At 44.2% G+C, this 18,070-nt stretch overlaps 1 long non-coding RNA gene across 1 annotated transcript in view; it reads left to right on the forward strand.

The window, feature by feature from the left end:
* The first annotated feature begins 1,350 nt into the window (after nt 1-1,350).
* The window catches only part of LOC310702830, a 77,366-nt gene continuing 60,646 nt past the window's right edge, over nt 1,351-18,070 (forward strand). Inside the window, exons 1-2 of the long non-coding RNA XR_014523650.1 lie at nt 1,351-1,507; nt 2,250-2,366. This is a non-coding gene — a long non-coding RNA (uncharacterized lncRNA). The remainder of the gene's footprint in view (nt 1,508-2,249; nt 2,367-18,070) is intronic.

Here is an 18,070-nt window from a genome sequence, read left to right on the forward strand (position 1 = left end):
TAGGTGATCCATCCATCAGATCTGTTGTTCCAACCACTTCCTGTTTATCCCTGCCCCAAACCTTTGAAAATGTGCCTGGAAAGTACACTACACCCCTGACTCCCCCAACAAGCTTTGAAAGTTCAAGGAGTCCAGTAGTGTTTAAGGGAGCTCCCTGTCCCAGATCTACTAGCAGTTTAAGAAGGTGGGCTTTATGTTTTTAAAAAACCCTCCCCCACAAGTATCCTGGAGAACAACCTGCCTTCATGAAGGGAACATGGAGAGATGCTGCTGAATCACAAAAGAGTACACTAGTAATTGACAGGACCATAATGAGGATGGGAGTGGGAATATGAAATGGCAGGACAAGAGCCCTCTTTCTATGCAGCTGCTGTGAAGGGGCATCATGAGCAGAAAGTCAATATGGGGCCACTTCTGTGCCTCCTTCCCCAATCACTATGCAGCGAATGCTGACTTTGCCCAGGTTCAGCAATGAGGATCATTCTTTACTCTTGAAATTTAGAACTCTGGAAGAAACATATAGACTAGACTTGCATACAGGGGAAGGAACTTGCAGCCCTCAAAAACAGCCATGATGAGTAATGTTGCTGAGGCGACTGACAGGTGTGCAAAAAGCCACCTCCCGCCATGACCCGCCAGCAATGTTGTCCCAAGGGTCATTGGTGGGCAAGGGCTGTTTTTCTCCAAGCTGGTTTTTCAGGGGCGATGCTTTTATCCCTTGAAAATTAATAGCAGCACTGCCTCAATGACATGCATAAGGGGGAACTTTCTCCCACAGAAAGTATTGATGGTAACTAACCAGGATGGGTTGAAATGAGGATTGAACATTTGGATGGAAGATAAAACTATCCATGGTTACTAGCCATGATGGTTACGGTCTGCACCCATGGTTCAAGACAGTATTGTTTTTGTATACCCTTAAAATCACAAATTGTTGTGGAAATATATATAACTATCAGAGCGGTGAGCCTCATTCTGCTCAGTGGGACATATTTTTAAATAGGCATGCAATAGTTAGCCATGCAATTGTGACTTTGTTTTTGGTTTTAATCAAGTCATTTCTACAGATTTATTATATTAAATTAGAAACACTATAACCACCATTCATTTATTGTTGTGCAAGAAGTAATAATATTGATGATTATTGAGTATGCCACGAAGCTCTGGTCTTTTTGCACCTGATCATCTCCCTGCCCCATCCACATAGATATCTCACTGCAATCTTTCTTGTCCTGCCTATGAGGGGTCAAAGTGTGATTTCACGGCCCAGAAATCTCCACCTACATTTGCTTCTTCGAAGACAGAATCATCTTCCGGGTACTTCTGCATACAAGCTATAAATGGGAACAACTTGCCCATCCTGTCGAAATGAACAGAGACTAGTCTTCCTTCTTTCATAACTTTCAGCTGTGCTGTGGCACACAGAAGTCTCCAGATAGGAAGATGTCCACAGTGTTTCAGATCCTGTTCCTTGCATTCTGTGCTATCCTTTCTCTTCCATCTGAAGGTAAGTTCTTCTAAGGCTGTTAGAAATATTTTTATGTCACCAATGCGGTATGAAGCGTTTCACATAATGCCCTCCTCAGGCATTCACAAGAGAGGAGGCACATAAGTGTCCTAGGACTATTGCTGGCTAGAGATGGATAGCACCTTCAGCATCCCCGGTTCTCCATAGCTAGTGTGGTGTAGTGGTTAGAGTGTCAGACTTGGACCTGGGAGATCAGGGTTCAAATCCCTACTTGGCCATGAAGCTCACTGGTTGACCTTGGGCCCTCAGTCTAACGTATCTCAAGGGTGGTTGCGGGGATTAATTGGGGAGTAGGGAAACCATGTATGCCCCTGTGAGCTTTTTGGAAGAGCTGTCCAGAGTGGCATATAAATGTTGTTGTTGTTGTTGTGGTGGTGGTGGTGGTGGTGGTGGTGTACCCACTCACTGTACCTTAACTTATAGTTTGTCCTTGCTTCTTTCTCTAATCAACTTTCAACTCGCCCCAGATGCCTCCTGGACTTAGATTCCTCGTTCCATTATCATGTGCTAGATGTTCTGAAGACAAGACAACATTATCTTGAAGAGGCTGTGCATACAACATATCCCATGCATTAAATCTCTGTTGCTAGTAACATGAGGGGGTTTTTTTGTCATTGAGCATATGAAGATCTGCAAACCAAATGGCTGTGAAGAATACATTGTTGATCCTGGTGCAATGCTGGCTTGGTGTTCTTGTAATAGTCAATACTTGTCTTTTTAGGAGCAATTGTTCGTTATTGTAGTCACTGCAAATCGGTTGTACCAGGAGCTCCCTGTAGACTAAAGCACTGCAAGATTAGCCCAGAAGGAACTTGTGTGGCCCTCATAATTTATAGAGGTAAGAAACCTATCCCAAACTCATATATTCTTTAGATTTTTTGCTCCTCACCCAAACACCTCATTTTCTCTTTAAGCCACATCTTCATTGGGTTTAATGCTTCAAGGAAGTGGGATATTCTGTAGAAGTATTGTGTTAGGAGTTTGCGAAGCTCCCAACATTGGCTGGAGAACCCTGGAAGGAATATTGAATATGTACATCCCAGCTTTTGAGTAGCCACATAATGGTGGAAGGACAGGGATCTGATAGCTCCTGTTGAGCACTGTCAGATTCGGTTCTGCAGAGGGTCAGAGGAATAATAATAATAATAATTTATTATTTGTACCCCGCCCATCTGGCTGGGTTTCCCCAGCCACTCTGGGCGGCTTCCATAGAAACCAAAAAACACTAAAATATCATACATTAAAAACTTCCCTGAACAGGGCTGCCTTAAGATGTCTTCTGAATGTCAGGTAGTTGTTTATCATTTTGACATCTGATGGGAGGGCATTCCACAGGGCGGGCGCCACTACCGAAAAGGCGCTCTGCCTGGTTCCCTGTAGCTTTGCTTCTCGCAATGAGGGAACCGCCAGAAGGCCCTCGGCACTGGACCTCAGCATCTGGGCAGAACAATGGGGGTGGAGACGCTCCTTCAGGTATACTGGGCCGAGGCCGTTTAGGGCTTTAAAGGTCAACACCAGCACTTTGAATTGTGCTTGGAAACGTACTGGGAGCCAATGTAGGTCTTTCAAGACCGGTGTTATGTGGTCTCGGCGGCCGCCCCCAGTCACCAGTCTAGCTGCCGCATTCTGGATTAGCTGTAGTTTCCGAGTCACCTTCAAAGCTAGCCCCACGTAGAGCGCATTGCAGCAGTCCAAGTGGGAGATAACTAGAGCATGCACCACTCTGGCGAGACAGTCCGCGGGCAGGTAGGGTCTCAGCCTGCGTACCAGGTGGAGTTGGTAGACAGCTGCCCTGGATACAGAAGTGACCTGCGCCTCCATGGACAGCTGTGAGTCCAAAATGACTCCCAGGCTACGCACCTGGTCCTTCAGGGGCACAGTTACCCTATTCAGGACCAGGGAGTCTTCCACACCAGCCCGCCCCCTGTCCCCCAAAAACAGTACTTCTGTATTGTCAGGATTCAACTTCAATCCATTAGCCACTATCCATCCTCCAACCGCCTCCAGGCACTCACACAGGACCTTCACCGCCTTCACTGGTTCTGATTTGAAAGAAAGGTAGAGCTGGGTATCATCTGCATATTGATGGACACCCTGTCCAAACCCCCTGATGATCTTTCCCAGCGGCTTCATATAGATGTTAAAAAGCATGGGGGAGAGGACAGAAGCCTGAGGCACCCCACAAGTGAGGGCCCAAGGATCTGAACACTCATCCCCCACCACCACTTTCTGAACACGGCCCAGGAGGAAGGAGCGAAACCACTGTATAACAGTTCCCCCAGCTCCCATCCCCTCTAGATGGTCCAGAAGGATGTTATGGTCGATTATATCAAAAGCCGCTGAGAGATCCAGCAGAACTAGGAAACAACTCTCACCTTTGTCCCTAGCTCGCCAGAGATCATCAACCAGTGCAACCAAAGCAGTTTCAGTCCCATGATGAGGCCTGAACCCTGATTGGAAGGGATCCAAATGGTCCGCATCCTCCAGGTGTGCCTGGAGTTGTTCAGCAACCACACGCTCAATCACCTTGCCCAAGAATGGAAGATTTGAGACTGGGCGATAGTTGGCCATACTGGCCGGGTCTAAAGATGGTTTTTTAAGAAGCAGTTTAATGACCACCTCTTTCAGTGGATCTGGGAATGTTCCCTCACAGAGGGTAGCATTCACCACCCCACAGAGCCCATCGCCCAGCCCTTCCCGGCTTGCATGAGGAAGCATGAGAGTGACACAAACTCCCAAGAAAGCCCTGGTTCTGCAACTGGCAACAGTAATTCGGTGGGCTCCTTTCTCTGTCTCAGTGCTGGAAAGTATGGAGAACGGGGGGGGGGGGGGGTCGGTGGCGAAAAAGCTGGTCAGTTAGGTGACAACACAACCCTGCAGAGTGAAGCTTTTGTTTCCAGCCTTACAGCGGCTACTTATCAAAGAAATGTTCAAACCAAACTTCAAGGTTTGGTTCAAGGAGTTACCAATTTAATTAGGTTGAATAATTCAGTTACAGCGGGGAGTATTAAAAGGAAGTCTACCCCTGTCTGTGGCTGCTTGCGAGCATGAGAGACAATGCAAGTGGAAAGTTTGTGGATTACTTTGATGGAGTTAGAGCCAGCTAATGTTTGAGAATGAAGTAGGATTATACAAGTGTTTTTAATACCAATCTGCACTTTTGACCTTTTCAAATCTTGAATTTGAACTTGACCTGAAGTAGAATTAAGAAGTGAACTTGACTTGAATTTGAGATTGCAATTAAGGTTCTTAAATAAGAGACCCTGATGCTGATGGAAGAAAGGAACCTTGGCTAACAGCCAAAAATATAAATATAGTTAAAGACAATTATGAAAAAACACGGAAGGAGATAAAATAGAATTTAGAAATTTCATTGATAGGAAGAATATCAGTTATCAAAATGAATGTATTACCAAAAGTGTTATTTTTATTCCAGTCAATTCCAGTAATCAACAATGCTTCAAAGAATGGCAAAGAGATATTTCTATATTGATTTGGAGAGGGAAGAAGCCAAGACTAAAATATAAATCACTAACAAATATAAAAGACAAAGGAGGATTCTTCCACATCTTCAAAAGGGGCAGGGTGCAGGGAGGCTCAAAAGGGGCATTTAATATTGTATATATTTTGTTTAAAACCTCTGCCCAAAATTTGGATTCCAGAGTGAATTTATGTTGACCTTAAGCTCCAGAGATCTGGATTATAATCTTTGATCAGCAGTGGATTTTATTTCCATTGTCCTATCTATAAAATGGGAATATGTTTGACTGGTTTCAGGGGCAACTAGTGATTTCAAATGGGGTTGAGCATTTCATGTGAAATCAAGTTGATTACTGGAGAAAATGCTAATGTTTAATCTCCTCACCCCCCCTCCTCTTCTTCACTCTTCATTTCAGAGGGGAAGGTTTTTGAGAAAATACTTGGTTGCCGGAAGAAGACAGATGTGACATGTGGCCTCATCCATGTTGATAATGAGAATGCTTACCGCTATGATCTCATCTGCTGCAGGGATAAACATTTCTGCAATGATCATTACCCATGAGACAGCGCTTAAAGCAGCTTCTAGGCCCTCCACACACAAATAAAGCTTTTGCTGTGTTTCACTTTGGGTTTTCTCTTTTCGTACTTTCTTTCCTCACATTTGTTGGTTGGAAATTTCAGTTCTGTCCATGCACAACAGATAGAATTAGATATGACCATCCAGGTGCTTCACTCATGTCTGGTGTGAGATCCAATAATTCCTGATGGAAGCTATGATTTAAAAAATAAAAAGAAGGTTGGATTATATAATAATCAGGACTACAAAGGCAAACCGATAACCCTACTCCATGATATATCAGGTTTGAAGGTGTGTTGAATCAGGGAAGCATTAAGACCTTCAGTTTCCCATCTGCAGTCAGAAAGAATCAGGACTAGCCTTCACAATGTATCCTTAAGGTAAAGGTAAAGGGACCCCTGACCATTAGGTCCAGTCGTGACCGACTCTGGGGTTGCGACGCTCATATCTCACTTTATTAGCCGAGGGAGCCGGCATACAGCTTCCGGGTCATGTGGCCAGAATGACTAAGCCGCTTCTGGCGAACCAGAGCAGTGCACGGAAACGCCATTTACCTCCCCGCTGGAGGGGGACCTATTTATCTACTTGCACTTTGACGTGCTTTTGAACTGGCAATGGGAGCTCACCCTGTTGTGGGGATTTGAACCGCCGACCTTCTGATCGACAAGCCCTAGGCTCTGTGGTTTAACCCACAGCGCCACCCACGTCCCTAATGTATCCTTAGGTGGGTTTAATACAAGGTTGAAATGGTCCAGGAACACACTGGCTTGACAGATGGAATCATAAAGTTGGAAAGTACCTCAAAGATCATCCACAGCAACTTCCTGCCAATGCAGGAAATCCACTGCTACATCATCTCCAATAGGTGGCAGCCCAACCTTTGCTTAACATCTTCTAACCATGGAGATTGTAACACCTTCCAAAGACAGCTGTCTTCTAGCAGGGAGAATTTAAATGACCAACAATGAAAGTGATTAAACATTATTGCATTCCTTGAGCCCAGAGAGACCGAATAGGCTGCACCACTAAGAAGGCCCCCTCTGGTTATAAAATCCAAAATTAAACTATGTTCTACTGTGCCAAATTCCAATTTTGAATCCATGAAAAATACATTCTATTATATGTTTAACAACTCATAAGGCAGCGGACCACAAAACCATTCTTATTGATATCAATGTAACCAACCATAAGATTATTTCTCTTGTTCATCAATATGATATTCTAAAGGTTGAAAGGGGTCTGCATGATACTCTTCATATAGTCATCTCTTCCAGGGACTTGGGAACAATATATCCAAGTACATTTTCACTGGGAAAGAGCAGCAAGTGGAGTATCCTGCCCCCATCTTGGATTGAAGCCACAAGGCAACATGCACAGAGCTCCCCCTCCTTTCTTCTCTAACTGCATAATGCTTATGACAACCTGGCGTCTCATACTGAATGTAAATGAACTGTGAAAAGACTCTGTGAATTGAAAGTGGAGAGCAATATGTACTATTTTGTCACACATGAAATTTTTAATTAATTGTTTGATTGATTAAACAGAGTGCTTCTACTTCTTTTTTACCTTTACTTCCCTTCAAATAACACAGCATGGCAAAAAAGCAAAGCAATTTAATATGGAAATGCTACTAAATTGCCAGCTCATCCCTTCTGATTCAGTGTGGATACCCTGACTCCCAAAGTAGGGACTAGGGGATCCATCCATCAGATCTGTTGTTCCAACCACTTCCTGTTCATTCCTGTCCCAAATCTTTGAAAATGTGCCTAGAAAGTAGAGTACACCCCTTACTCACCCAATAAGCTTTGAAGATCAATGTGCCTAGTAGTGTACCTCCTTCCCAAATCGCTATGCAGCGAATGCTGACTTTGCCCAGGTTTTGCACTGAGGATCATTCTCTACTCATGAAATTTAGAACTCTGGAAGAAACGTATAGATTTGCATACAAGAGAAGGAACCTTCAGCCCTCAAAAACAGTCATGATGAGTGATGTCGCTGAAGCGACTGACAGGTGTGCAAAAAGCCACCTCCCGCCATGACCCGTCAGCAATGTCGTCCCAAGGCTCATTGGTGGGCAGGGGCTGTTTTTCTCCAAGCTGGTTTTTCAGGGGCGATGCTTTTATCCCTTGAAAATTAATAGCAACACTGCCCCATTGACACACAAAGGGGGAACTTTCTCCCACAGAAAGTACTGATGGTAGCTAATCAGGATGGGTTGAAATGAGGATTGGTCATTTGGATGGAAGATAAAACTATCCACACTATTAGCCATGATGGGTTCTTCAGCTCTTCTGCATTGCTCGGTCTCATGTCTCTCATCTTTCTCTTGGCAATGCCCCATAGATTCTCTATGGGGTTCAGGTCAGGTGAGTTTGCTGGCCAATCAAGCACAGTAATCCCATGGGCACTCAACAAGGTTTTGGTACTTTTGGCAGTGTGGGCAGGTGCCAAAGTCCTGCTGGAAAATGAAGTCAGCATCCCCATAAAGCTAATCTGCGCAAGGAAGCATGAAGTGCTCCAAAATCTCCTGGTAGATGGCTGTGTTGACCCTGGACTTAATGAAGCACAGTGGGCCATAACCAGCTGGTGACGTGGCTCTCCAAATCTCTTTTCTGATGAGAGCAGCTTTTGCATCTCATTTGGAAACCAAGGATCCAGAGTCTGGAGGAAGAATGGGGAGGCATACAATGCCAGATGCTTGAAGTCCAGTGTGACGTTTCCACAGTCTGTGTTGATTTGGGGAGCCATGTCATCTGCATGCTTCTCAGAGGTCCAATATTGCTCTATTTGCAATCCTTGTATTGCTGATTTCATTTAATATTCCAATTTTCTGAGATTGTTAATTTGGGGTTTTCATCAGCTGTATGCCATGATCATCACAATTATAACAAATAAAGGCTCGACATATCTCGCTTTGCATGTCATGAGTCTATCTCATATATTAGTTTCACCTTTTAAGTTGGATTACTGAAATAAATGAACTTTTCCACAATATTGTAATTTTCTGAGTTTCACCTGTATATATATTAATATCAGAGCAATGAGCCTCATTCTGCTCAGTGGGACATATTTTTAAATAGGCATGCAACATGAAGCTCTGGCCTTTTTACACCTGATCTGGGAGGACGGTGCTTGAGGTGTTGTTGGGGAGGGAGTGGTTGCTCTTGTGGCTGCTGGGTTTGTTTGGTTTTTTGTATCTTCTGCTGCGATTTATTGAAATTGTTCAGTTTGGTTTTGCATTTACTATTGATGGCTACTTTTGAGATGTTGTAGTTATGCATTTTTTCATTATGTAAGCTGCCTTGAGTATGGTTTGAACTGTAGAAAGGCAGAATGCAAATAAAAATATGTATGTATGTATGTATGTATGTATGTATGTATTATTACACGTCTTGTCCTGCAGGGCCAAATGTCCCAGTGGAGACTTGCAGAGCCCATTGTAGCCCTGAGCTAAAAGACTCTGTTCCTCCCACACATCATTATTGTCCTGTAATGATTGGCCAGTTCATAATGTCACGGCCCACCAGTTTATCTTTATAAGTCCTTTCTGAGTACACTGTGATCTGTAGAGTGGTTCTAACAGGAACAGAGGAAGAAGCTTTTCTACTCTGGTGGAATCCAGTGAAGGTCTGCATTTGTTCCTCTATTACTTAGGCTTCTGCTGCGACATACACAGTGTCTTCTGCTTCCAAGATGTCCACCCCAGGCCAACTTTTTCTGGTAATCTGTGCTTTCCTGTGCCTTATACCTGGAGGTATGTTTTCTTCTTCTTCCGAGAGTTGGGGAAAGCATTCTCAACCAAGGGAGATAGGTTCAAGGCATGTAGACTGGGCCAAAGGAGAAGGAAAATGTAACTTAGGTAGATTCACATCGAAATATGAACCAAACCAAACTTCTCCCTCCTCCATAGAATCTCAGCTAAGCCAATAAAATGACCCTGATTCTGTTATCTGCTGCCACTTGATGGAAGGATTGTTTTTAGCTGACAACTGAAGGAGAGGGAGAGCTAAAGACAACAGTAGTTGCAATCGAGTGGATGGAGTGGTCCTGCTTCACATTTGCACCTTTCCTGCCAACTGCTACAGCCTGCTGAGATATACTTATTTGTTTATTTATTTATTTATGCATGCCACTCTCCCTAATATTTAAATTGGAATGCCAGGGTAGAGGTATCTCGGTAGAGATACTTTGCAAATACAGAATGAACTCAAGCTGTGGTCAAATCAAGGGCTCCATCATCTCAGAGCTGGGGACGGATGGGTCAATTTATTTCCATCCTGTGCCAACTCCGTTTAATCCCATTTGGGGCAAATTATGTAAGGAAAAATCAACCCAGCTTTTCAAGCAGCAATATTGAATATTCTGAAGAGGTGGTCTGTGGAATGCCTCTTTCCCTCTTTAGTATTTTCCAGCTGCATAGAGAAGCTCTGAGGCCATGTGGCAAAACAAAATTGTGATCTCAGGAATTGACAGTGCTGTCCCTTCCTGGGGAATGGTAATGTAGAAAGGGATGCCTGCCCCTGTGTGCCTATGGGGGCAGCAATTGTAAGATACCAATACAAGAAAGAAAGAAAGAAAGAAAGAAAGAAAGAAAGAAAGAAAGAAAGAAAGAAGGAAAGAAAGAAAAGGGAGGGGGACAGAAGGAAAGGAAGCTGAGTCTGGGCCCATTACCCTTTTTCCATTGTCTGAAAGTAAGTTTACAGATTCAAAAATCTGAAATCAGGCATTCTGAAAACAAGATAGTTTTCCATTTCTTTTTTTGAAGTACACTGTCTGTGAACATTCCGTCAATGTTGTTTTTGTAACCTAGGGGCTGCCAAAGTGTCACCCATAAGTGGATATGCATCCACAGGCACATCCCTGGTACCTACGATATCCCCTCTCCGCCCCTTGAGGAGGCAAGACTTGAAAGAAGAGCCCTATTTCTCACCCGTAGACCAGATAGTGATGTGTGCTTGGTTGCAAGGTGTTGCCCATGTCAATTTTTCTTGTTTATAAATATGTCCATAGTCCCCAAAGAGTTAACAATCCTTGTACTAACCTAAGGCAGGGTTTCCCAAACTTGGGGGTCTCCAGCTGTTGTTGGACTACAAGTTGCATCATCCCTAAATAGCAGGATCTGTGGTCAGGGATGATGGGAAATGTAGTCAAAAAACAAACAGAGGCCCAAGTTTGGGAAACCCTGACCTAACGGATTACTTTCTTGCCGAGAATATGAAGATTTCCAACCAAACGGCTACAAGGCTACCCTCGTTTATTCACATGAGACTTTGTCTTTTGGAGCAGATGCTCTCCAGTGTTCATTCTGCGTAGCCGGGGAAGAAGGAGGAAAATGCGAAATGAGTACCTGTGAAATTGATGGTGAAAGAAAGTGTATTGCAATAATTTTCTATAAAGGTAAAAAAAAACATCACCTGCTATAAGGTTGTACCTTCTTTGGTCTCCATATTCCCTTTCCCCTTAAGTGTCTTTTGGGGGGGGGGGGCTTAGCGATACAATAAAGGGAAATAGAATTCAATGTGGCACTAAGTGAGGAATGTGGGGGGTGGAAAAATTAGATTCTAATGACGAATTTCAACAACAGAAGAGGTGGGGTCCCTAGATCCAAAGAGCAGGGCTAGCACACAGAAAGACCCAGCAGGGTTTAAAATCATGTCACACTTTGTGCAGTAGGACAGCGTGGGGATAGGCTGTTAAAGCTGCTTTAATATCCCATTTAATCCACTAAAGCAGTGAACCCATTTCTATCGCTCTTAGCATTTAAAACACCACACCTTGTTAAGGAAGTTTTCAAATGCTTTACTTACAGATGCAAAAGACTGATTTATTATTTGTTCCACGCAGTGGCAAGCAGAAATCAGGTAGAATGCTCTTTGGTGGAAAACATAGAAGTTTAGTTTCAAAAACGCAGTCTGAGCTTGTAGGGAGCAAGCTCAGACACATTGAATGGTGGAAGAGAGTGTGGAAAGGAAGAGAAGGCTTGACTTCTTCCCTCACTGGAGAAGACAGTGTGGGACCTCAATGATTCTAGAAAACACAGTTTTCTGGTATTAACCCCTTCATACACTAACTAGCACTCATGCACAATTATGTTTGATTGCAATGTCCCACAGTATGCATGTGGGTAGAAAGGTCTGATCACATAACAAGTATCCCCCCCCCACCTTTCCTTCCCATATGAACTGCTTAAACCTGTTCTGGGTTTCTGCTAGAGCAGATTAGGGAGCAGGGGAGGGGTGTGTGTCTATACCCAGAATAGCTTTGTTCCCCAAGAGTAATAAATTTTGTGTTTCTTCTTTCCTTCAGTCATCAGTATTGCCAGACTATTTATTTCTAAGCTCTGCAGAACTCTCAGTAGGGGGCACAACTCAAAGGAGAGCAGTTTAGATCTTTTAGGTGAAATTCAGTTAATCATTGTGGTGGCAATAGTGATGCAAACATTCACTCTTTTCTCTCCTCCTTTTTCCTGCTTTCTGTCCCTTTTCTCAGGTGAGGAAGTTTATGAAAAAATTCTTGGTTGTTCAAGGAAGGGTGAGGTCCCCTGTGATACATCAAGGGATGACCCAGAAAGTGGCCTGCATTATAAATTCAAGTGCTGTGATGAAAGTGATCTCTGCAATTCAAAGTTTTAAGACTCTGCTCACTTGCAGACAATAAAAGCTTATGCTCTTAGCTTGTCAACTTTTCTTTGAATGTTCTTTATGCAGTGAGGTCATAGTCTGAGACAGTGGCACCAGGTGAGTTCAAAACAGCCAGTACTATTTCTGCAGCAGTGTCCCAAACCTACCCAATCAGCGTGAAAAGGGAGCTTTTGGGCCACTGTACTTTCTAAAGCTAAGCATCTGGAAACACTGCAATCACAAGGGGCTTTGGATTCAAGAGAATGGTGTGCAAGTTCTGTTAAGCACAATGTGTCAATTATTTGGTTAATTAAAAAGAATTCAATGGATTCCTAAATCCAAAGGTGGGGCTAAATACTCTCCAGTAAGAGAGAGCCCAGGGAAGAGTTTTTAGAAGTCACAAAACATGCAGCAGTAAAGCATGGGAATATAGGCAATTGGATCATTTTAAATATCCCATTCTAAGTCAGTTCCAGTGCTTTCCTTTAGCATTTGACAGAGCACATTGGTTAGTAAGTTAAAATGTTTCTTACTTACAAACTTCTAACGTTTGATTCATGCATTTTCCCATAAAGCGGCAAGAAAAACTGGAAGAAACCTTGGGTTAAAAATATGGTAAAGTTTATATAAACACAGGGTCTAAGCCGGGAGCCCGTGGTTCAGACCTCCATTACATATGTCATTCACATGGTAGGCTTGAATAAACAAAGCACTTTTCTAAGCCTTCAGCACCAGAGGGGAGGGGGCATGATCAAAGTCTAGGAAAAGAGTTCTGTGGTCTTAACCTCTTCATGTGTTAACTGGTACTAAACACACTGGTTGTATGAGGCTGCAATTACCCCACAAAATGGAACTTCATGGAAAACACATCTGAAGTAATTCCAAAGCATTATATTAGAAAATATTAGATCTAGCTGAAAGACAACATATGGAGATATGTAAGGTCCATTGTGGGGACCTTACGTTTCTGGAAGTCCCAGAGGGTGAATGGGGCCGGCCTGAGTTTGGGACCGAGATTATGGATATAGTTGAGCCCGTGTCAAGCTCCATGCGGCATGGGGCCCCCTCTATCTGTACCTCTACATAAATATTCTCTACGTTGGGGTGGGGCAACTGGTATACCTGGAAGTCCGTGAGCTCTGTAGAGTTGCCTTGGTGCGTTGGGCCCTGGGACCTGGGGCTCTTGGATTGGTCATCTGATGCCTGGCGTCGGGTGGGCCGAGCTCGACACACCCGAGTGATGTGTCCCAATTTTCTGCACTGCCTGCACTCTGCGTTGCGGAAATGGCAGGTCCTCCTCTCGTGACTTTCCCCACAGCTTGTGCAGTTCCCTCCTTCTCGTCGATGTAGCTGTGGTATGTGGGCTGCTTGAGTGCGCTGCTGTACTCGGTGCACCTCCTCCCTGTCAGATCCTGAGTCGTCGGTGAGGTCTTCATGGTGGACCCTAGGTTGGGGTGGCAGGCTCAGCCGTGCCTCTTGCGTCGACCTCTTGGCAGCTTCCATTGCCAGGGCCCCCTCCAGAGCGACCTGGAACGTTAGGTCCTTCTTGGCGTAGAGGCGTCGATGCAGCTTCTCATCCTTCAGGCCACCGACGAGGCGATCACGAAGCATGTTCTCCAGCTCTGAGAAGTTGCAGAACCGGGCAGCTTGGTGGAGAGAGGTCACAAACCCAGTTATGGTTTCCCCAGGGGCTTGCCGCTTTGCGTAGAAGGCATTTCGACGAGCCACCACTGAGGGCTGCGGCGAAAAGTGTCCCTTCAGCTGTTCCATTATTGTTTTGTATGGAACAGTAGCGACGTCTTCAGGTGCAAGGAGAGCACAAATGTCTCCTCTCAGCAGATGCTGAAGAATATCGCCCTCTTCTTGGCGTCTTCTTCATCGGTGACCCCTTTGGCTTCTAGGAGGAAGGTGAAACGGGAGGCATACGCTTCCCAGTCTCCAGATGCTGGGTTGAACGGCAAGAAGCTGCTGTCGGTTGCCATTCTGAGTTCCTTGTGTCCTGGAGCTGAAGCCTGGATACACGGTGCGAGGCAGTGGTGCGGCAGGTGGCGGTGCTGCGGTGCTGTGTGTGGCAGTCAGCTCAGCGGGATCCCACCTTCGTCGCCAGTGAAATATACTCAGAGTCGCAAAGTGATTTCATGCTCTTTATTCAGCTCATAGTGGTGAGGAGGAATGAATGAAAGTCCCCTCAAAGTATCTGCTTTATATACATTATTTACACAATGGGCTGCACATGATTGGTTAATTCTGGAATTCTACTGTAAGCCAATCAGGTTGTGGATTCACTTATATCTGGAGCATGATTGGGTGGTTCCTGCCAACCAATCATACTGCTGCATTGTTCTTGGACCAATCAGACTGCTGCATTCTGAATCCTATTGTTCTAGGACCAATCAGACTGCTGCAATTTGGATCCTATTGTTCTAGGACCAATCACACTGCTGCAGTTTGGATCCTATTCAACTCAGTACATAACAGATTATATAATAATCAGGACTACAAAGGCAAACCGATAACCCTACTCCATGATAAATCAGGTTTGAAGATGTGTTGAATCAGGGAAGCATTAAGACCTTCAGTTTCCCATCTGCAGTCATAAAGAATCAGGACTAGCATCATAGCCTTCACAATGTATCCTTAAGGTAAAGGTAAAGGGACCCCTGACCATTAAATCCAGTCGTGACCGACTCTGGGGTTGCGGCGCTCATCTCGCTTTATTGGCCGAGGGAGACAGCATACAACTTCCGGGTCATGTGGCCAGCATGACTAAGCCGCTTCTGGCGAACCAGAGCAGTGCACGGAAACGCCATTTCCTCCCCGCTGGAATTGAAAGTGGAGAGCAGTATGTTCTATTTTGTCACACATGAATTTTTTAATTAATTGGTTGATTAATTAATTAATTAATTAAACAGAGTGCTTCTACTTCTTTTTTACCTTTACTTCCTTTCAAATAACACAGCAGGGCAAAAAAGCAAAGCAATTTAATATGGAAATGCTACTAAATTGCCAGCTCATCCCTTCTGATTCAGTGTGGATACCCTGACTCCCAAAGTAGGGACTAGGTGATCCATCCATCAGATCTGTTGTTCCAACCACTTCCTGTTCATTCCTGTCCCAAATCTTTGAAAATGTGCCTAGAAAGTAGAGTACACCCCTGACTCACCCAATAAGCTTTGAAGATCAATGTGCCTAGTAGTGTACCTGCTTCCCCAATCGCTATGCAGCGAATGCTGACTTTGCCCAGGTTTTGCACTGAGGATCATTCTCTACTCATGAAATTTAGAACTCTGGAAGAAACATATAGATTTGGATACAGGAGAAGGAACCTTCAGCCCTCAAAAACAGTCATGATGAGTGATGTCGCTGAGGCGACTGACAGGTGTGCAAAAAGCCACTTCCCGCCATGACCCGCCAGCAATGTTGTCCCAAGGGTCATTGGTGGGCAGGGGCTGTTTTTCTCCAAGCTGGTTTTTCAGGGGCGATGCTTTTATCCCTTGAAAATTAATAGCAACACTGCCCCATTGACACGCAAAGGGGGAACTTTTTCCCACAGAAAGTACTGATGGTAGCTAACCAGGATGGGTTGAAATGAGGATTGGTCATTTGGATGGAAGATAAAACTATCCACACTATTAGCCATGATGGGTTCTTCAGCTCTTCTGCATTGCTCGGTCTCATGTCTCTCATCTTTCTCTTGGCAATGCCCCATAGATTCTCTATAGGGTTCAGGTCAGGTGAGTTTGCTGGCCAATCAAGCACAGTAATCCCATGGGCACTGAACCAGGTTTTGGTACTTTTGGCAGTGTGGGCAGGTGCCAAAGTCCTGCTGGAAAATGAAGTCAGCATCCCCATAAAGCTAATCTGCGCAAGGAAGCATGAAGTGCTCCAAAATTTCCTGGTAGATGACTGTGTTGACCCTGGACTTAATGAAGCACAGTGGACCATAACCAGCTGATGACGTGGCTCTCCAAATCTCTTTTCTGATGAGAGCAGCTTTTGCATCTCATTTGGAAACCAAGGATCCAGAGTCTGGAGGAAGAATGGGGAGGCATACAATGCCAGATGCTTGAAGTCCAGTGTGACGTTTCCACAGTCTGTGTTGATTTGGGGAGCCATGTCATCTGCATGCTTCTCAGAGGTCCAATATTGCTCTATTTGCAATCCTTGTGTTGCTGATTTCATTTAATATTCCAATTTTCTGAGACTGTTAATTTGGGGTTTTCATCAGCTGTACGCCATGATCATCACAATTATAACAAATAAAGGCTCGACATATCTTGCTTTGCATGTCATGAGTTTATCTCATATATTAGTTTCACCTTTTAAGTTGGATTACTGAAATAAATGAACTTTTCCACAATATTGTAATTTTCTGAGTTTCACCTGTATAAATAAATATCAGAGCAATGAGCCTCATTCTGCTCAGTGGGACATATTTTTAAATAGGCATGCAACATGAAGCTCTGGCCTTTTTACACCTGATCTGGGAGGACGGTGCTTGAGGTGTTGTTGGGGAGGGAGTGGTTGCTCTTGTGGCTGCTGGGTTTGTTTGGTTTTTTGTATCTTCTGCTGCGATTTATTGAAATTGTTCAGTTTGGTTTTGCATTTACTATTGATGGCTACTTTTGAGATGTTGTAGTTATGTATTTTTTCATTATGTAAGCTGCCTTGAGTATGGTTTGAACTGTAGAAAGGCAGAATGCAAATAAAAATATGTATGTATGTATGTATGTATGTATGTATTATTACACGTCTTGTCCTGCAGGGCCAAATGTGCCAGTGGAGACTTGCAGAGCCCATTGTAGCCCTGAGCTAAAAGACTCTGCTCCTCCCACACATCATTATTGTCCTGTAATGAGTGGCCAGTTCATAATGTCACGGCCCACCAGTTTATCTTTATAAGTCCTTTCTGAGTACACTGTGATCTGTAGAGTGGTTCTAACAGGAACAGAGGAAGAAGCTTTTCTACTCTGGTGGAATCCAGTGAAGGTCTGCATTTGTTCCTCTATTACTTAGGCTTCTGCTGCGACATACACAGTGTCTTCTGCTTCCAAGATGTCCACCCCAGGCCAACTTTTTCTGGTAATCTGTGCTTTCCTGTGCCTTATACCTGGAGGTATGTTTTCTTCTTCTTCTGAGAGTTGGGGAAAGCATTCTCAACCAAGGGAGATAGGTTCAAGGCAGGTAGACTGGGCCAAAGGAGAAGGAAAATGTAACTTAGGTAGATTCACATCGAAATATGAACCAAACCAAACTTCTCCCTCCTCCATAGAATCTCAGCTAAGCCAATAAAATGACCCTGATTCTGTTATCTGCTGCCACTTGATGGAAGGATTGTTTTTAGCTGACAACTGAAGGAGAGGGAGAGCTAAAGACAACAGTAGTTGCAGTCGAGTGGATGGAGTGGTCCTGCTTCACATTTGCACCTTTCCTGCCAACTGCTACAGCCTGCTGAGATATACTTATTTGTTTATTTATTTATTTATGCATGCCACTCTCCCTAATATTTAAATTGGAATGCCAGGGTAGAGGTATCTCGGTAGAGATACTTTGCAAATACAGAATGAACTCAAGCTGTGGTCAAATCAAGGGCTCCATCATCTCAGAGCTGGGGACGGATGGGTCAATTTATTTCCATCCTGTGCCAACTCCTTTTAATCCCATTTGGGGCAAATTATGTAAGGAAAAATCAACCCAGCTTTTCAAGCAGCAATATTGAATATTCTGAAGAGGTGGTCTGTGGAATGCCTCTTTCCCTCTTTAGTATTTTCCAGCTGCATAGAGAAGCTCTGAGGCCATGTGGCAAAACAAAATTGTGATCTCAGGAATTGACAGTGCTGTCCCTTCCTGGGGAATGGTAATGTA

This window comes from Podarcis liolepis, assembly GCF_965112155.1.
Source record: "Podarcis liolepis genome assembly, chromosome: 3".
NCBI lineage: Eukaryota > Metazoa > Chordata > Lepidosauria > Squamata > Lacertidae > Podarcis > Podarcis liolepis.